At 34.7% G+C, this 17715-nt stretch overlaps 1 protein-coding gene across 1 annotated transcript in view; it reads right to left on the bottom strand.

The window, feature by feature from the left end:
* The window catches only part of LOC129738361 (hemicentin-1-like), a 310036-nt gene that overhangs the window by 278821 nt on the left and 13500 nt on the right, over positions 1-17715 (bottom strand). The window lies entirely within an intron of this gene.

Below are 17715 nucleotides of genomic sequence, written 5' to 3'. Positions count from 1 at the left end.
GATTAACATTAATTCCAGTTAGCCAATAATTCTTCTGCAAGCATACTTTAACTTAACAACTGACAACTACTAACCGGTCTTCCAAATAAAATAATCCCAATGAAATTTCCATACGGAGTCAAAATAAAATGTTTAATAATGGATTGTTATCCATATTGCGGGCATTCTTTCCCCAGTCGAGTCTGGTCAAGACGCAACGTGTGCCTCTGATTGTTATGATTAATTCCGGAAATAATTTATCAGCCCATCTCCATTCCATTAGATATCGCTCATATCCATCTTTTGTCGGGGACCAATAAGTAGGTATAGTTGAGTGAGGGTGGAGGAAGTTGATGTTAACATACTAATCCGGTTCCAGGTCTTGAACCAAACGACCAACAACGCTCAAACACATTAAGCTTACCCGGTAGCATCTGTTATGTGAATATTCGTTACGAGGCCGGGTCTTGAATAAATGCTATTTCGCTCGTTTGAGCTAAGTTTCCGGTCATATGGTCTTCTGCGGCTGTCCTTGTCACGCAGGATAATTCCGACGGTTTCTATCTCTCTTTCTCTCACAGTCGTCGGGCAGTCCTGAGTGCATAAAGCATTGTCTGAGATAGTAAATGTCGTCGGTCCATCTTTACGACTCATCATTGCCATCACCATCGCGCCAAAGCATCCCTTCTTCCTGACCTGACCGTTGCTAGGAGTGTGCCTTCTGGTGGTCACTCTCAGCTCCCAACAATTGACGTCCGAGAAGAAGAAATCCTGGAGCTGAGGCAAACGAACGGTGCAATCATCACGCAATCGACATAAATTATATCGTACCCATCCATGTACGTACGAATGGGCGAACAGCTTGTGGAATCTTCTTCTGGCGCTCCCTCGGGTCCTTGAGGGAAATCTTCATTTGGACTGGAACACCAAGTCCTGAGCCCATCGTGATGGCCTAAACATCCAATTGACGACAGGCGCGGGATGTGAGGAGTCAAGACGAAAGCGGAATTGATTTGCCCAAGGGCAATTGCTGTGAAGAGACGAAGTGAAGACATTGCCTTCAGGGTGGCGTCATCCTGCGGGGGAACTTCAATATGATATCTGCAAACTATCCCTCCCTTGTCCATTCCCCGATGGATCTCTGCCAGACGGCGAACGAATAAAGTAGTGCACAAAACATTTGCAACAGTTGATGGGTAATACATTGGTTTGAATTCTGCAGCTAGCACCTTGATTCAAATACTTATGTTGAGATAACCTTATTTCAACATTTCTATCGATCGACTCAATACTGTGTTAAGGAAAGACACCCCCAAGGCTCATGAAAAAGGAACCGTGGCCGAGAAGTGCAAAAAATAAGAAATACACCAACTAAGTCAAGTTAGGACGATGTAACAGCTGCTTCGTCACAAGTTTCCTCTACTCTGGCTGGGCTGAAGCTCACAGCACGGCTTCAGTATCTCGACCGAAGAAAGAAGGTACCCGGAGCAACGTCGTCGTCTTCTTCGTCGACGCCAGTAATGGATGGCAAATGGCTCTGCGGATGAATCGTTGGGGAGGTTTGTTTGTCGTTGGTAAGATGACGTTTTGTGCAAATAAAACGGCCCCAAAGATATAAAACAATTTGCTTAGCTGTGCATCTTCGGGTAACAGTGAGAGGGGGGAATATAGAGTTGGGACGGGCAAGGCAGGCTAGTGAAAGTTGCTCTAGGGTTGGTCTAATGAACAAATATTAGCATATTTCAGACTGACACCAGTTCTGAAAGCGCACAAGAAAATCTTAACTCAGATTGTTTTTATAATTCAAAACTATTGATTTTTGGAATAGAAATCTTTAAGATCAACAGCTTGGCTTTATTTCCAGGAAAACTTCTTAAAACACAAGCAGTGTGGTTGAAATGATTTTATTCAATGCCAAAAGATAAATTCCCGTTAACAGCACATAACTAATTTGCCTAGAGAGATAAGAAGTAACGGTCTGGAACAATGTTTTTTTTTTCCATTTTTTTAATTAAGTTTTAGTTATTTTGAATTTATTTTTAAATTTTTTTAAATTTTTTCTAACTTTTTTATAATTTTTTCTATTTTTATTTATTTTTTTATTTTTTTTTATTAAACCTCTATTTTTAATTTTTTTTCATCAAGTTTTTTAATTATTCTAATAATATAATTTTTTACAGAGTTGTTAAGCCAAAATAAAGTTAGATACATCAGTCTTAGAGCTTTTCAGGACAAAATCAAAATTCTTTCTATACAAATGAACTCGTGAAAGCGTTAGGAAGTAGAATACTATCGGGAATAACCACTGACTAAGTTCTTCAAATCAATTGAATTTCACCGTCTAATCCATGGAAACGTTATTTTTCAAACCCGGCAAAAAAATAATGAACGAGTTTTAAGCAAGTTTTTTTAGGGTTTAGCTTCAATCTGCTGTGCATTTCCGTCCCGTTTGTGCATATGAGAAGTATAAATGACAAAAAACGATCATTTCTTTGATTCCTGTACAACACTTTTGATAACTCAAAGATACTAGAATTGAAGAATTTGGTTGAGTTGTTCCTGAAATATAGAATGCAAAATTTTGGTGTTTTCGGGATAAGATTGCTTCGCTGTCCTTAATATGTTAAGAAAGACGCTAATAAAGCCGTAGAAAACTGTTGTAATATGTAGATAAGTTCAATCATTGTTTCGTATTCAGACACTAAACAAGTCTACTTCCTAACAGGCTGAAACTTGAAAAAGTAGATAAAAAGGTTTAAAGAAGCACATATAATTTTTTGCAGAAAGCTGAAAATCAGTCACTGTAAGGGCATAATGAGAACCCCTTCTGGGGCAGTGTAGGCACCATAAATCGGGGCACGAAGAGCGTTTTCTGCCATAAAATCTAGCAGCGAATTCAATTCGATGAAGCCATACGAATAATAGAGCTACAGCTTGATTAGTTTCATCTGACGATTTGGCTTATTGGTAAGGTTTCGTACAAGTAGTCAGATGACTCGAGTTTGATTTCTGGTCGAGACGAGTTTTTCTCGAGGAAAACAACAAATATTTTAAGTGCAGGTTTTGAACCGCCTTATTTGTCACTATCTGACAAACCACCTCCCACCTGGGTGGAACTGCATCGCCGATGAAAACATCAGAGTGCAAGTTTTATCTATTTTGCAGCTTGCTTTCCTTTGGAAACATCTGGACTTAAATTATTTAAAGGAAAGGGAGAATTTCAGGTGAAAGCCGAACTATCATGAAAATATGGATTGTCCAAGAAAATTTGTCGGGAAACTTCGTGAAGTCTTCATTTTACGCAATTCCGGTAAAAGAATAAATAGACGGCTGCATTTTTCTGAAGACCTGAAGCCAGCGATGCCAGACATAGCGATTTTTCGGCATCAAAACCGAATTTTGAGGAAACTTTCTACTGACTTTTGGCTAAATAAACCTATTTCTTACCGATTTTTGAAAAAAAAATTCAAACAGATAAATTATTTTCAAAATATTACAAAAAGTATTGCTTTTTTAAGTTTTTTTTCTATTATTTCGAACTATCCTTGTTAGGGTGGCATCCAAATGGGCCATGTCGAAATCCGAAGACCGACTGTATACATTTTGTAAATTGGAACAAAAAACTGACATGTGCAAAATTTCAGCTCAATCGGATTTGATTTAGGGGTGCCGCGCTCAAAGTATCGGTTTTTTACCTTCAAAAATCACCTAAGGGAGGACCTAAAGAAATAGGAAAAACATAAATTTTAATGTTGATGCCAAAAGACTTAAACATGCTTAAAACGTCGAAATCTGGTGTCGTCTCGAAAAAGAAGATGCAATGGTACGAAGATTAATAGCAGTTGCCAAAGTTTCTTATGAGAAAAATGATTTGAAAATTTTTATGGAGGAATATAGTTCATAGAAAACAGAGGCTTGAAAAAAACATCTTTTTTTACAATATTCTTTCCATAAACTTGTTTTAAAAATTTTCGGAAAAAAAACAATCTTTGGAATGTCTATACCGAATACCATCCATTTAGACCGGAAATAACACCGTAGTCCTTAAAATAAGGTTGCCAGAATTTTTCTCAGCATGTATCCAGCCCGGACAAATCCTTTCTATTTCATTTTAAAACCTGCCACAATCCGGGCATTTGCTTTCAATATTGTCACCCAAAATCCAGGCCACATCTGGGAAAATTTGGCCAAAGCGTAGCAATTACTCATCAAAAATCAAGAGAAACGCCGTGAAAATATTTTCATTAAAACTTACCAGGAGATTTTAAATTGTATTTTAGGCTTTCAAAAACCCTTTCGGGATTATTTTTATGAAACCTTCAAAAAATTTTCATTTAGGACGCATAAATAAAAAAAAACTAAACAATTTTTTTAATGTTTGATATGGGAATGAGAATCAAAAAACACCCGCAAAATCCAATCAAATTCGGGCATCCGGGCCGGACCAATTTTTTTTCTAAATTTTATGTTAAATATCCGGCCAAGCCGGATAAAACCGGATAAACTAATCTAGCAACCTCACCCTAAAATATCTCCGAATCAGCTGGAGAAACCTCAAAGATACACTTATAGCAGCTGTTCAGCTTGCTTGCATCTACAAAACAATCATCAACAAATTCCGAAAGTGCCCTTACCTTTTGCGTATATGCGTATAAATTTTGGTAGGTACTGAAATTGTGTCCATGCCATCGCGTCATTGACCCCATTATATAAGTGATTTTATGCCGTCAGAGAAATGCACGCTCACTCTACCTTTGCCCTTCCACTAAATCCTAAACGAATGGTAGCAGCCCGCAGCACCACCATCTTATTTGTTCGAGCAGTTAGAGTGACGTTCTAAAAATCTTAACCCTCGAATCTCTCGAGATGGAATAAACGTTTTTTTTTTGTTGAAAGAATTTTTATTTAAAGATTTGTTTTTTAAATGAACGGTGGGATTCCCCAAAGATTTAGAGGATCAAAAAGGAGGATTACTTCATCCATTAACAAAACTTTGATAATTTAAGAATTTTTTTTTTTTAATATTACTCGAAGTTTGATAGAAGCATCTACAATTTAAAGGATCGTTTTTGAATACACATTAGTGTATCAGGAAGAAGAATTAGGAAAAAAAAGTTAGTTAAAAGAACATTTTAACAATTTTTTTGGTTTGTTGTTAACTTTTTATCACTGCCTCTAAGATAGAAATAGGAGTTTCCTTAAGACAAATCTAGGAGTATAGGAGGTGTAGGAAACTTGATCGCACCATTCACCAAAATGGATCCTGATATAACCTCTCTCCTACTAACAAAACCCTTTCCTTGGATATTTCAATATAGATTCACAGACGTATAGACGGTTTCCATAATTGGTGGTATTCACTTACTTTTGTTTCTGAATTTTTCAAAATTAATATTTGAAATACAAAGGGACAAAAATTTGTTAATTGATCCTATGAAGTATCCTAATGACAATCCCTCTTTCATCTCTCATTGATCATTTTCAAAGGGAGAGCATGAGTTTTGTGCATTGTGAATGAACTGTAAGTCCCAAGCACCATTTTTTTGGACCTTGCACAAAACTGACGGCCTAGATCGATCACGGAGTAGCGACCATCCGCGAAGTAGAACTTGTTTTGCTAAGCCACGCCAGCGATCATGGAATTTGAAGTGCGTAAGTTGAACTAAGTCTATTCCAATATGTCATCTGAAGTTTTAAATAAAATTTATTTTAAGCCAGCGGCTTTGGCGTAGTGGTTAGAGTTCAAGTCATCTACGCCAAAGTTCATGAGATCGAATCCCGGTCAGGGCATACATAGTACGCTTTCTGTGGTCTGGTGGTTTTAGCATGTGTAAGATGCTAGCCATCATTACTTCGAAAGATTAGAATTTAGCTTCGATCGCTTAGAATTAAGGAAAGAAGATCTCTTTAAAGAAATATGAAGTTTCACTGAGATCCTATGTGTGTGGGTTCGTTGAAAAAATAAATAAATAAATAAATAAATAAATTATTATATCTAAGCACTTTAAGTTCAATGATTTAAGTTGGATATAGGTAGTCAGCTAAACGGTGGAATGCCCCAAAGTTAAAGCCTGATCTTATATTATCTTATTATCTGTTTAAGGCATTTAACGTTTTTTAGAGTATTTTTTCAGGATAGCCTTGAACTTCAGTTGATTCCAACTGACATAAACGCGAAAAGCGATCAAGCTCTGTGTTTGGCAGATGGTGAACTGCTGGCTGATGCTTAGCGGCGAGATTAGATCTTTTTTACCGACCTGAAATATGTTCATGATCAATTTGAATTTTATGGGTATTTAGAATTTTTACTGAAGTAGGCCTATGGCGGAGCACTTTTTAGCATTTTTTTTTTTGGAGCGGTCGTTTCAGGAGAAGAGTTGCAGAAGTAGGAAAAACTCACCCTTTTATGGGTTTCTCGTGCCGGGCAAACCCTAACCAGGCTAACGATCTCTTCCGGGAGTGACTTAAAAGTCTTAAATGAAAGTCTGAAATACTTTGAATACTTTTTTGATGACATCATATTTCCTCGCCTTCGCAGATTCTTTTTCATTATTTGAGCAAAAAGTTAGTTAACAAGAATTTGCAGTTCTCTTCAATTTCAATTCCAAAATGAGAAAAACACTTTGGACCTTTTAGTGTAAACAGATAATTTTTTATATTTTGCATATTTGTAATTTATTAACTTAAACGTAGCCTATCAGTTACAATGAACTATTTATTCAGGTTAAGGAAAACATTTCGAATATTGTTTAGACTTAATTTAAGAAAATCAGATTAAAGAAGGAAAACATTGTGATTGAAGTTTAACAAAATGTTTCAAAATTAAGATATTTAAAAAAAATTATTGCAGTTCTTTCAGAGGAATTTGTTTCGGAATCTATCACTAATATTCTATACTATCCATTTTCAAGAATGATAGAGTTTGGAGAAAATATGATAAAATGTCTGGATAAATTTTCAAAGGGTTCTTAACATTTAGATATTGATTATTTCATCAATAAACTAACCGTCAGTCATTTGCGTCAAAAAGGCTATGAAAACGTGTTTTAAAAATTTCAAGACATTGTTGGTCTAACAAAATTTATTTATTAGTCTTCGAAAAAATATTGTTTCGCACAGACCTGTTGTGCTAAGAGATGTCTTAACCTATTTTTAAATGACAGCTTAGACATACCAAAATCAAAAATTCTAGAACACTCATTTAAATAACGGTTACATGTGTCTATTGGATTGTAGTAGCCATACGTGGTTCGATGAGATGGAATCCACAAAAGGATTTTATTCCGCAGCGGGCGTGTAGGAGCAAACTTCAGCATTTCAAAATTACGGCTTTTTCGCTCAAACAAATGAATTTTCAAATCATACTAAAGCAAAAAAAAATTTGATTATTTGTTCAACGGCTCTGAATCAATTTCTAGTGATCCGGAATGTTATCATCAAAATTGTTAGTCAATTGAAATCGGTTAAAAAAATGCTTACATTGTTTGATGTCAACTGATATTTCCCTATGGCCGCCAGATGATTCCGAATAAATCTGCATGAAGTTGCATCACCTAGCTAGTTTTTTTCCCACTAAGTAGAGCGGCATTTGATCATCGGAATAATTTCTCGGATGAAATTTCCCGTGAACAAAATTTAATTTCCCTTCCGAGAACCACCTTGGCTGTCAGCACACGAAACGGTACATAAATTACGTACATGGAGACTTTTGCGCACTGTGTAATGGAATCTTGCGAGCTGGAGCGCCATCCTGATGCGAACTGCCCAGAGCGTTGGATGTTAAAAACAAAAGGAGAAAAAAGAAAATGGAAGAGCGTCTAGGAAGAAAATGTTTTCTCTGTTACTTCTTTGGGGCAGAAAACCTGTGCCGTACAGTAGATGCTTTGTTCTTGTTTGTGCTATCATCTTTATCTGCTCTGGAATTGATCTGAAGCTTCGCGGAAATAAGCTGGGATGGTTTTTATTCTTTTTATGCAAAAACAAGTAAAATCAACTGAGTCTCACTTTATTTTCCACCCTAGCACCGGAGATTGGCAAACGCGAATGTGTGAACGAGAACAGGCGTAATCGTTTTCTCATTATTTCCCACCATGATCTCGCTCTCTGGAGCCACCCTCAGCATCGGTTGTTCTCGAAAACTTTTTCTACACTGTGCCGTTCTGTTCTGTAACAATTTTTTTTGTTCGAATTGCATTAGCCTTCGGAACGAAGGAAAGTTAAAAAATCATAACGGAAATAAATAAATTAAATGAAACCCACAGTCGCGAGAAGCAAGACCGTTTACAAAACGACCAAGCGAGTGGCTCCAGAGAGTGAATTTTCCGTTTTGCTTTCAAGACAGGTAAATAGCATATCAGCGGTTGAAGAAAGCGACGGCTTGGAACGCTTTGCAAAAATGGAGGACAACTCTGTACATTTTTTTCCCAACAAGATTACATCATAAGCGTATGTTCGCCAGACTGTTTCCAATATATTTTGTTTACATTCATCGTAATGAAGTTCAAGTACGAAACCGGCAAGAAAAGATCCTGAGACGGTGACACATGAGCGCTTTCCTTCCGTCAAAATAACAATCGAGCAAATAAATCCAAATGGTTCACAACATTCAACGTTTCCGTAAATTGTATTTGGATGTGGCACATTCGCCAACTAAGGAAAAATGCTTCATTCTGGATTGTGCGTCCTAAATATTTACTTGTGTTGGCGTGTGGAATTGACTGCGTTTGCAAGAGTAAGTTGGGGTAAAAAGCTTAAATGTCGAGTGATGTTTATTTGCAAGCAGTTTCTTTGAAATGCAAATAAAATAAGAAAATTACTTTGAAACTGCAATTTCAATATTGGTTTCTTGAAGAAAAAAAACTCAACAAGGAAACCACAAACCCCTACCCACTATCAGGTGTAATTTTGAAGGGAAAGTTGGTCAAGTTCGAAGGCTTTTTTCTTGCTTATTTCTCTATGTGCCTTTGATGTTGTTACAGCTTCCGATTGTGGGCGCAGACCAAAACTCTGGACGGCCGCAATCGATTTTATTTTGCTAAAGGCAATACCATTCGAATGTATATCGGTACGACTATTGAATATTAAGACCGAATCCCGGAAAGATGAAGTTATTTTTCCCCGACCGTGACCCACCTGGGTGTTTCTTTTTTTTCCTTTTTTTCTCTCTACTTTGCTGTTTTTGTTGTTGGCAAAGTAATGTGCGAGCTGAGACATAAAAAAGTAAAGACAGAGGATGCCGAAATAAAGCCCACCAGAGGAATCGGAATGGTCCCAGCCGGAATTTATCATCATATGGGTTGTTTGCATGAAAATGTGAGGATTACGCTTGCTTCCGGAAGAATTTTTCTAAGCCAGCAAAACAAATTTTCATGAGCTGGGGATTCGATGGATAAATAAAGGAATGCCTGGCAGTCAATGTTTATCCAATATCGATGTGTGAAAATGTTCTGGACTCAGCTTGGAATAAGATTGAAAAAATTTTACCTCATGGTGGTGAAAAATGAATGGTTTTCAAATTTCATTCCATAAAAAAAAACTTTAATTAGAAAGTTCGGAATCAAATCTTAAAGTACACAAATATTTTGCCAAATTAAAGAACACTCAATTTCAATTCAGCTTATCTCAATTCGGTAAATCATTATCATCAATTGGATTTTTCACCGTTTCACCAAAGAGGGTTTCCTTGTTTAGGCCATCTACGAGCGTTTTGAATTTTCTCCCTCCTACTTTCAGCATCTGTCAAGAATTTCCAAAAATCTTCCGAAACCCCTAAGCTGATCAGATTCAGATTATTCAAAACGGAATCCATACTGCACGGAAAGCTATCTGTCAGAAGCCAAAGGGTGCAGGAAATTCTCATACCCTATCTTCTGTTTTTCGTTTCAAGCTCAGAGATTTTCCCGTTCCCATCGAGCTTATCTTCCGAGAGAAACTGTATCCGTTTAAATAAAATCCGGAGAAGGGCGTAGGTCGGCCGGTCTTTCGGTAGGTCAAAGCTCATGCTTTGATACTTTCATTGTTGTTGTTTGTTCGGCCTTAATGAGGATGGTTCGAGGAATCCAAACCGGATGATGGGTTTTCATCGTCCATCCGAGCAGAGCGCTCAAAAAGCTCCAGCTTTTTTTTCATCATGTTTCGTCTTTCATGTTGACACAACCTTGAACCGAAGGCAACTCTGCCGAAATGTTTATTATGCTAGCTCGAGGAAACATTTGGTTTTAAATTTGGAATTTCAAATTTCAAAAAATGAAAAATACTGTCACGTGTTTTGACAAAAATAAACTCAGTGGTGAAGAATTTTTTCCATGTAAACAGTCGTGTACCTCAGTGCAAATATACAATTTCTGATTTAATTTTTTCTGTTCTCGCCATTCTTCATGCAAATGAGATGTGATTTGATTTGTACGGTTTTGTTAAGCAGAAAAAAAGTTGGGTGGGCTGGACCGCCAAAAGTTTTGAATAATGTTAAAAAATAGGCAACGCGAGAAGTTCCTCGCTATGCTAATTTTTTCTCTTGGTAAACCCAACTATAGACAGCGAATTCAGAGTATCTTTACCTCTAATTTGGTTTTCGAACAGCGAATCAGGAATGGACTCACTTGATTTTTGGTTCATTTGATCAAAACATGTTCAGACACTAGAAAATAAGCCTTAATGATCGATGAAACATAAAAAAGTAGACTTTTTTTACAATGTACGTAAAGCAAACCTCATTCATTTGAAATTGCCACTCATGGCACAAGGCAATAATTTTTACATTTTCCAAGGTGCTAAGAATATTGGTGCTTATTTTAACATATTTTGGGTACTGATTCAATTGTATTTACATCACTATAACTGGTATGAAATGGCCATTCTTTTGCATATGTAGTATTATTGCGCGAACCTTGCGTTAACATACTCAAAATCCTATGCTAAAACGACTTTCGTTACAAAAATTATCTCAAAAAATACAGATTGAAAAAAGGTTAGAAAATCAGCTTCCTTTGAATTGTCGTCAATATGTCTGTTTTTCGTGTTTTATAAATCTACAGATCTCAAAATGACGTCAGCTATCCAATTCTTTTTTCAAAAAATTTCTTTTTAAACTGGAACAGCTTTGGTGGTTGATTTATTTAAAAGTATGGTTTTTACTCCACTTTTTGTGGCCATGATCAAAAAAATTAAAATATATAGGGGAGGAGCGGGCTATATGCGCCTATTAAGCAGAACACTGATTTAATCAAATATCACATCGAATATGTGTACAAAAACTATATACACGTGAGCAGGCAGCTGTTTTCTATACAATGGAGTTATTTTTATGTTAAAATTTTCTTCTGTTTCTAAGAAAACGATTTTATTGTAAGTGTTGTCTAAAATGCCGAACCTCAAACCGTGCGGGCTAAATGCGCCTATTTATGTTTTGAACAAAATTTCTGTTTTTTGGGCAATATTTCCGTGTAATTTCATTGAAACTGCTAGAAAGTAATAACTTCCATACGACAAAGTTGAAGTTTTATAAAAATCTATGTTTATTATAATTTTATGGAATAAAACAAAAGTTAGGGTTGCCATATTATGGAGGCAAGTTATCCATGAGAAAAACTTTATCAAATCTGTTTTTAGATCTTCAATTCTTTCTTAAGATGTTATTCAGAGCTTAGATTTGAAGGTTCAATGATAAAAACCATTCATTTATGCTATTTAACCTGTTTTTTTAGGATGGAGGCATTTTACAAACATGATGAGGGCATACAAAAACACTCTATTATTCCACTATATAATCATTTTTAAACCTCCACAAAAGCTGAAATATGTTTAATTTCTTAAGTTCATTTGAGTAAGAAACAAAAATTATCCTTGTTTTGGTTTTAAACTTCTTTACGTATAATTTTTAAAAGTCGAAATATTACATCAAAACGTATCAAAACTTTGTATGATTTTTTAAATTTTTTTGAGTTTATAAATTCATAAAATTCTTTCTTGCCTTATGTTCTAAGCGTATCACCCTCAAAATGCATTGGTCAGATAAGCTGTCTAGTCAGCCATTTCATCAAACAGCCGTAGGGTCATTTAACCCGATAGGCCCATTTAGGAAACCTTTCCCCTACGTATATTTTCATTTCCAATGCAACGCGTACACCATACCCGGATCTCATGACTTCGTATGCACTGTTATGGAGTGAATGTGTTGTGTTGATGGAGGTATATTTTGGAAGAACGAGTCAATCAGGTAGGCTAGTTTACTTACAGGTATTCCGGCATCCGTGTATATACCTGGCCAGCTGGCAACTGATTGAACATTCTTATTATAAAGTCAATTTTAAGAGGAAACACATCATACCTGTCGACCACTTATGGGATTCGAACACAAAAGTTTTTTTGCCGATACCGGGAATCGAATCCAGTATGCTTGGCATACCAAAACCAGACTCGCGCCAGCCTATCCACTAGACCACATCGGCGCTCTTGTTGAGAAACAAAATAGTTTTAGCGAAAAAAGGTTCGGAGTCATTTGACCCCAGGGGGTAAAAATAGGTATACCACAAACCAGGTCCGCGCGATATAGGTCAGGTCAGGTTGTAAGGAAAATGATAATATTTTTTATTCATTATTCATCTTTATTTAACATTCTTTTCCTTCATTTTCAATTGAAAAACTGATCAAAAAATTGTTGTACTTGGAATTTCAAGAACAAAAATTTCGATTTAAAATGTGTTGATGATGTTGTATATTGTGTGTTCGAAAAAAATGCAACACGTTGTTTTGTGAATAACTTTTGGCGCATGAATTGAAACTATCCAGCACCCTTTTTCCAAATAAAGGTTTGTTTTGGTTACTTTTTTTTATTTTTTGAAGCTTGTCTTTCAAAAGTACTCAAAACTTTTGTGTTATTAAGGACCTTTTAACATTCGGTCCAACATTCTCAAAACTTTTAATTTGATCGAAGTCATGACAATTTCAGCAGATTGTTCTCTTTTGACACAAAAACAACATATTGAACTTTAAATCACTCCACCTCTGTTTTTGGTAAATTGCACCATTCCAGATCCACCATAACATAGCATCAACTTTGTAGAATCCATGAAAGTATTATTCAGGGAAAAATATTGCATTTGGAGGCAACCTTCTATGTTTGTTTAGCCATTCATTGTGCCAATAGATATGTAACACTGTCTGATTTGCAGCTTTCACAGATCGTCAGCCACCTCAAGTGCTACTGCTAGACATCAAATTTTTCAATTTTTTCTCTTTGTTCATCTCCGAAACATCCAGGCAAAATTTGTCAACAAAAAGTTTCTGGTTAGAAACCTGCCGAATGCCCGGTAAAGAGTTTGGTTTACTATACTTACGTAATTTTTCAAAATATCTCCCCGCTAGCGAATCCAATATTTTGCGCACTATTTGACCACCGTATTTTGTTTATTTCTACAGCGGGCAGCTTTTTCTCTAGCAGGAATGAAGTCAGGTGTGTCAGCTGGATGAACTAGTAAAAAAAAGTTGTTTTTCACTTCTCCAACCGAAATTTTTTATTTGCTCTCTAATATTCCCTACCTTCATGGAATCAATCATCTTCACTTCGTGAATAGTGAATTTCAGAACGAACAAGCACATTTTTAGCTCCTTTATGACTCCATAAACGTTAAACCATTTGCATTTTAATCAAAAAGTTGATTACCTGCTGTTTTTGAGTCATCAACGGGGACTTTCCTGAATTTTTCGTGATTCTGCCCAAAACAATATTCGAAGGTCTCTGTATTGAACGATATCTCAAAAACCACTTGACACAACGTCACAAAAATATGCACTCGTAAAAATTATACTAGTAGGTAACTTCACTGAAAATTTTATCAACCATCATCCATGCATGCATAAGATATTAACAAAACAAAGTGATGCTTTTTTTAATCGAGTAGGGGAGATGAGGGCATAACGAGCAACCAGAGCATAATGAGCACTACTCTTTTCTACGAAAGTACATATTTTCTTAAATAAATTTTCATGAGGATTTGTTTCATACTTCCTATAGTATTAATTTTTCACAAGATAAGGAATCTCCTTATCATCTTTACAGAGATATTTAAAAAAAAACTTGGTAGCTTGGTTCTCAAGTTACGAAAATATTATAATTTTCGAGCACCACGAAATAAGCTCTTATGATCTTAAAATAATCTTGATCTATAATGTATGCACTGCAACATGATGTACACATTGTTTCTCAATTTTTACCATCATAAAATTTTTTATTTTCAATTTTATCAATTTTAAAACACGTTTTTACTTAAATTTGTTGACTAGGGGCATATAGAGCACCATATTATCGAGGCATAATGAGCATTTTCTGCCGTAGAATCTAGCAGCGAATTAAAATTGATTTATAGCGCAACATTTTGACTAGTTTTAATCCGACGATTTAGCCTATTGGTAAGGTGTCGGAGAAGTAATCAAAAGACTAGCGTTAGATTTCTGTTCGAGGTGATTTTTTTTTTTCCATTTACAATTCATGATCGATTATTTTATTGTTACATTATACGGCTCGTAGCATCATCCTCCGAACAAAGCACATAATGTATGAGCGTGCGTGAATTGTTTCTTGCCCTGATTAATGGTGCTCATACTGCCTCAGGGGGGGTTCTCATTCTGCATCCACAGTGGCTGGTTTTCATCTTTTGCCAAAATTTTTTAAAATGCATTTTTTAACGTTTTCATCTAGTTTTTCACGTTTCAGCCCGTTAAGGAATAGGCTTTTCAAATGTCTGAACACGAAACAATAATGTAACCTCCATATTATAGCTCTTTTCTATGGTTAAACAACCGTTTTCCTTAAGGTGGCCATTATGCCCCCATCTCCCCTACACTCCTTTGTTGATGATTGATTTTAATTTGATAAACAAAATTAACATCAGTCTAGAGAGCCAGTGATCAAAGTGAGAGATAAAACCTTTTTCTAAAATAAAACTCTTCCAGTAATCAAAATAAAAGACAAAAATAATCGTTTTATAAGTTCAGCATGATAACTTAAAATATTTATAGTACATTGTGTTCAATTCCAAGTTTTGAAAGAACAAAGACATTTCGCATTAGAATATAGCATCAAAGTTGCAACTTCAAATCATTTTTGCTGCTACCAGAAGATAAATTCATGATCATCATTATCAATTCAAAAAACATGATTTAATATAATAAAAATAATTGAAAAGTTTATAAATTATCAACCACAGATTTAAAAGTTGAAAATTTAAATATCTGAAGATTTTATCAGTTTCTGTTGCCTTACATTGGGCCCTGGAAAGATCAGGAGTTAGAAACTATGTTTTTCTTTAAAGTATTTAGATTCAAAGGCTTTCGTTATCAGAACAAACGAAAAATGGAATAGAAAAACAAAGACAAATTTATTAAAAATATTTCATGTATTTAAAAATAAAGGTTTGGCTTGAAAATTCGGTAAATTTATTTGGAAATAAAAAAACAGTATTCAATTTGGTAAACTTATTTGAATAAAATATGAAGATGAAAAAGATAGTTTTTTTTTTTCAACATTTGAGGAGGATGTTTTTCCAATAAACAAGTCTTAATGTTGTAAAGATTGATTTTAAAGCGTCCTGATCTCGATCGAATTTTTTGTCACATTTCGTCTATCATCTTGAATTTTGGTGATATGCAGTTCATTAGTTATAAAGTGTATATGTTTTTAGCGAAATCATTCATTGATAACTGATTCATTAACAGATCTACATTTACGAAAAAATTTCACGCTGAATTTCTTTATTATACTTCATTCAGTTAAGGAATAGTATTTTGATTTTAATGATGATGCATTATCTAAAAACGTTATATTCTTTAGTTTTTTTAAATGTGGAAAGAAATCATTAGAAGTGTCGCTTTCATTACTGCAAAAACTTAAAAAAAAATTGATTACATTTATCGATTAGTGTTAAAGTAGAAAGCTATCGACTGGTTGAGTAATGAATAAACTGATTTTCGGCGATTTCTGCCAAGAAAAAATCTTAAAACGATTTTTATTTTTCCATCCGACGTTTCGGCATTTATTATGTCTTTTTCAAGGAGTTGAAATTTCTCATTTTAACTGTCTTAAAAGTTTTTTGCATATGATTAAATGTTTTATCGAGAAATGTAAGTCCAGTTGTTATTGATCTAGTTGAGATGTGATATCCATCTCAATCAAATGAATAATAACTGGATCCAATCTGGATAACAATCCTTCATTAGACAGTTTAGCAGTTTCAAAAAAACTTTTGGACAATTAAAACGAGGATTTTCAACCCCTTCAAAAAGGCATAATAAATATTGAAATGTTGGATGAAGAAATAAAAATCATTTTAAGATTTTTTCTTGGCTGAAATCGCCGAAAATCAATTTAATGATTAGATTTATATAAAAAAATTATCTATAGTTCAATTTTGTTTGAAACTGCTTTAAAAATTCGTTGAATAGTAAAAGTTATTCAATCAGAAAACATAAATATTTTTTTAAGGACTCAAAATTACTTGAAGTTTTATTGAAAACTTTTATTCAAAAAAGCTATGTTCTTATTTCAAAGTAAAAACAAAAAGTGCAGAAATTTCTTACACAATAGATATTAACTTATTTTCAAAAATTTTCATTAACACAAGCTGATAGAAAAATTACATATTTTGATTCAGGGCACCCAAATATGTAAAAATAGGCTTTTCAATGTGATACTGAGCATTTAGAAAATTAAGAAACATGTAAGAAAAATTAAACTTAGATGGGTTTTTTGAACAAAATTTCAAATCAGCAAAAAAAAACTTATAATGACAAAATTTTTAGTAATAGAGTAGCCGCAGCTCGTGGCGTAAGGGATAGCCTTCAAGTCTTCTAAGCCAACGGTCATGAGATCAAATACCGGTCACGGCATACATAGTACACTTTCTGTGGGCTGGGGGCATTAGCATTTGCAAGATGCTAGCCATCATATCCTCGAAAAGTTGTGCGCTTAGAGTTAAGTTAAAAGGAATCTCTTCAAGGAAACTTGAAGATTCATTGAGATCCTGTGTGTGTTTGTGTTCGTTTTTAGAAATATAGTAGAGAATAAAAGGTATCGGTTTTTTTGTTTGCTAATTCGTATGATTATCATTAGAGGTGAACATTTGTTATATGGCTTCCAACTTGTCGATGTCTATAATTAGTATATGATGAATTAATTTTGAAGAAATTGTTGGTTTAAAGCTCCGAATTTGTTAAGTAACACTTCTTAATAAAAACTCATACAAATGACGAGGTAGGGGTTTTCGTTGTCAAGTTTAGAGTTTCGATACAAAATGTTGATTGAATTGCAAACCGAAATTTACAATTAAAATAAGTTTCAATAAGTTACCGTTTTATAGTGTCGTGAAATGAAATGTCTCAAGTCTAGGGTGATTTTGAACTAAATTTCGCCGAAGGCGAGTTGAATTTCTGACTTGTTGTGAAATTAAATGTTTAAAAAACTTTTACGATCAAGTTATTTCCCATTACTGTGGTGAAAATTTTACTTGGAAAATCTCCATGAGGGAGAATCCCTTAACCTTCCCCGCCCGTTCGTTTAGCCTTACCACATACGTGTTTCGAAATCTACAAACTAAAAAAAATTAAAATGAAAAAATACGTGCTTTTCTTAAAATTTGCGGAAAAACAATTACAATAGGATTTATAATCATTTGAAGTTCAAAAAATGTAATTTAACCCCCTCCGGATTAGTTAATTTAAAAAAAAAATGATTTTACACTTTCT

Source organism: Uranotaenia lowii, chromosome 1, assembly GCF_029784155.1.
Source record: "Uranotaenia lowii strain MFRU-FL chromosome 1, ASM2978415v1, whole genome shotgun sequence".
Classification (NCBI taxonomy): Eukaryota; Metazoa; Arthropoda; class Insecta; order Diptera; family Culicidae; genus Uranotaenia; species Uranotaenia lowii.
The sequence above is the reverse complement of the archived record's forward strand: the minus strand, read 5'-3'. Positions and strand labels throughout refer to the sequence as shown.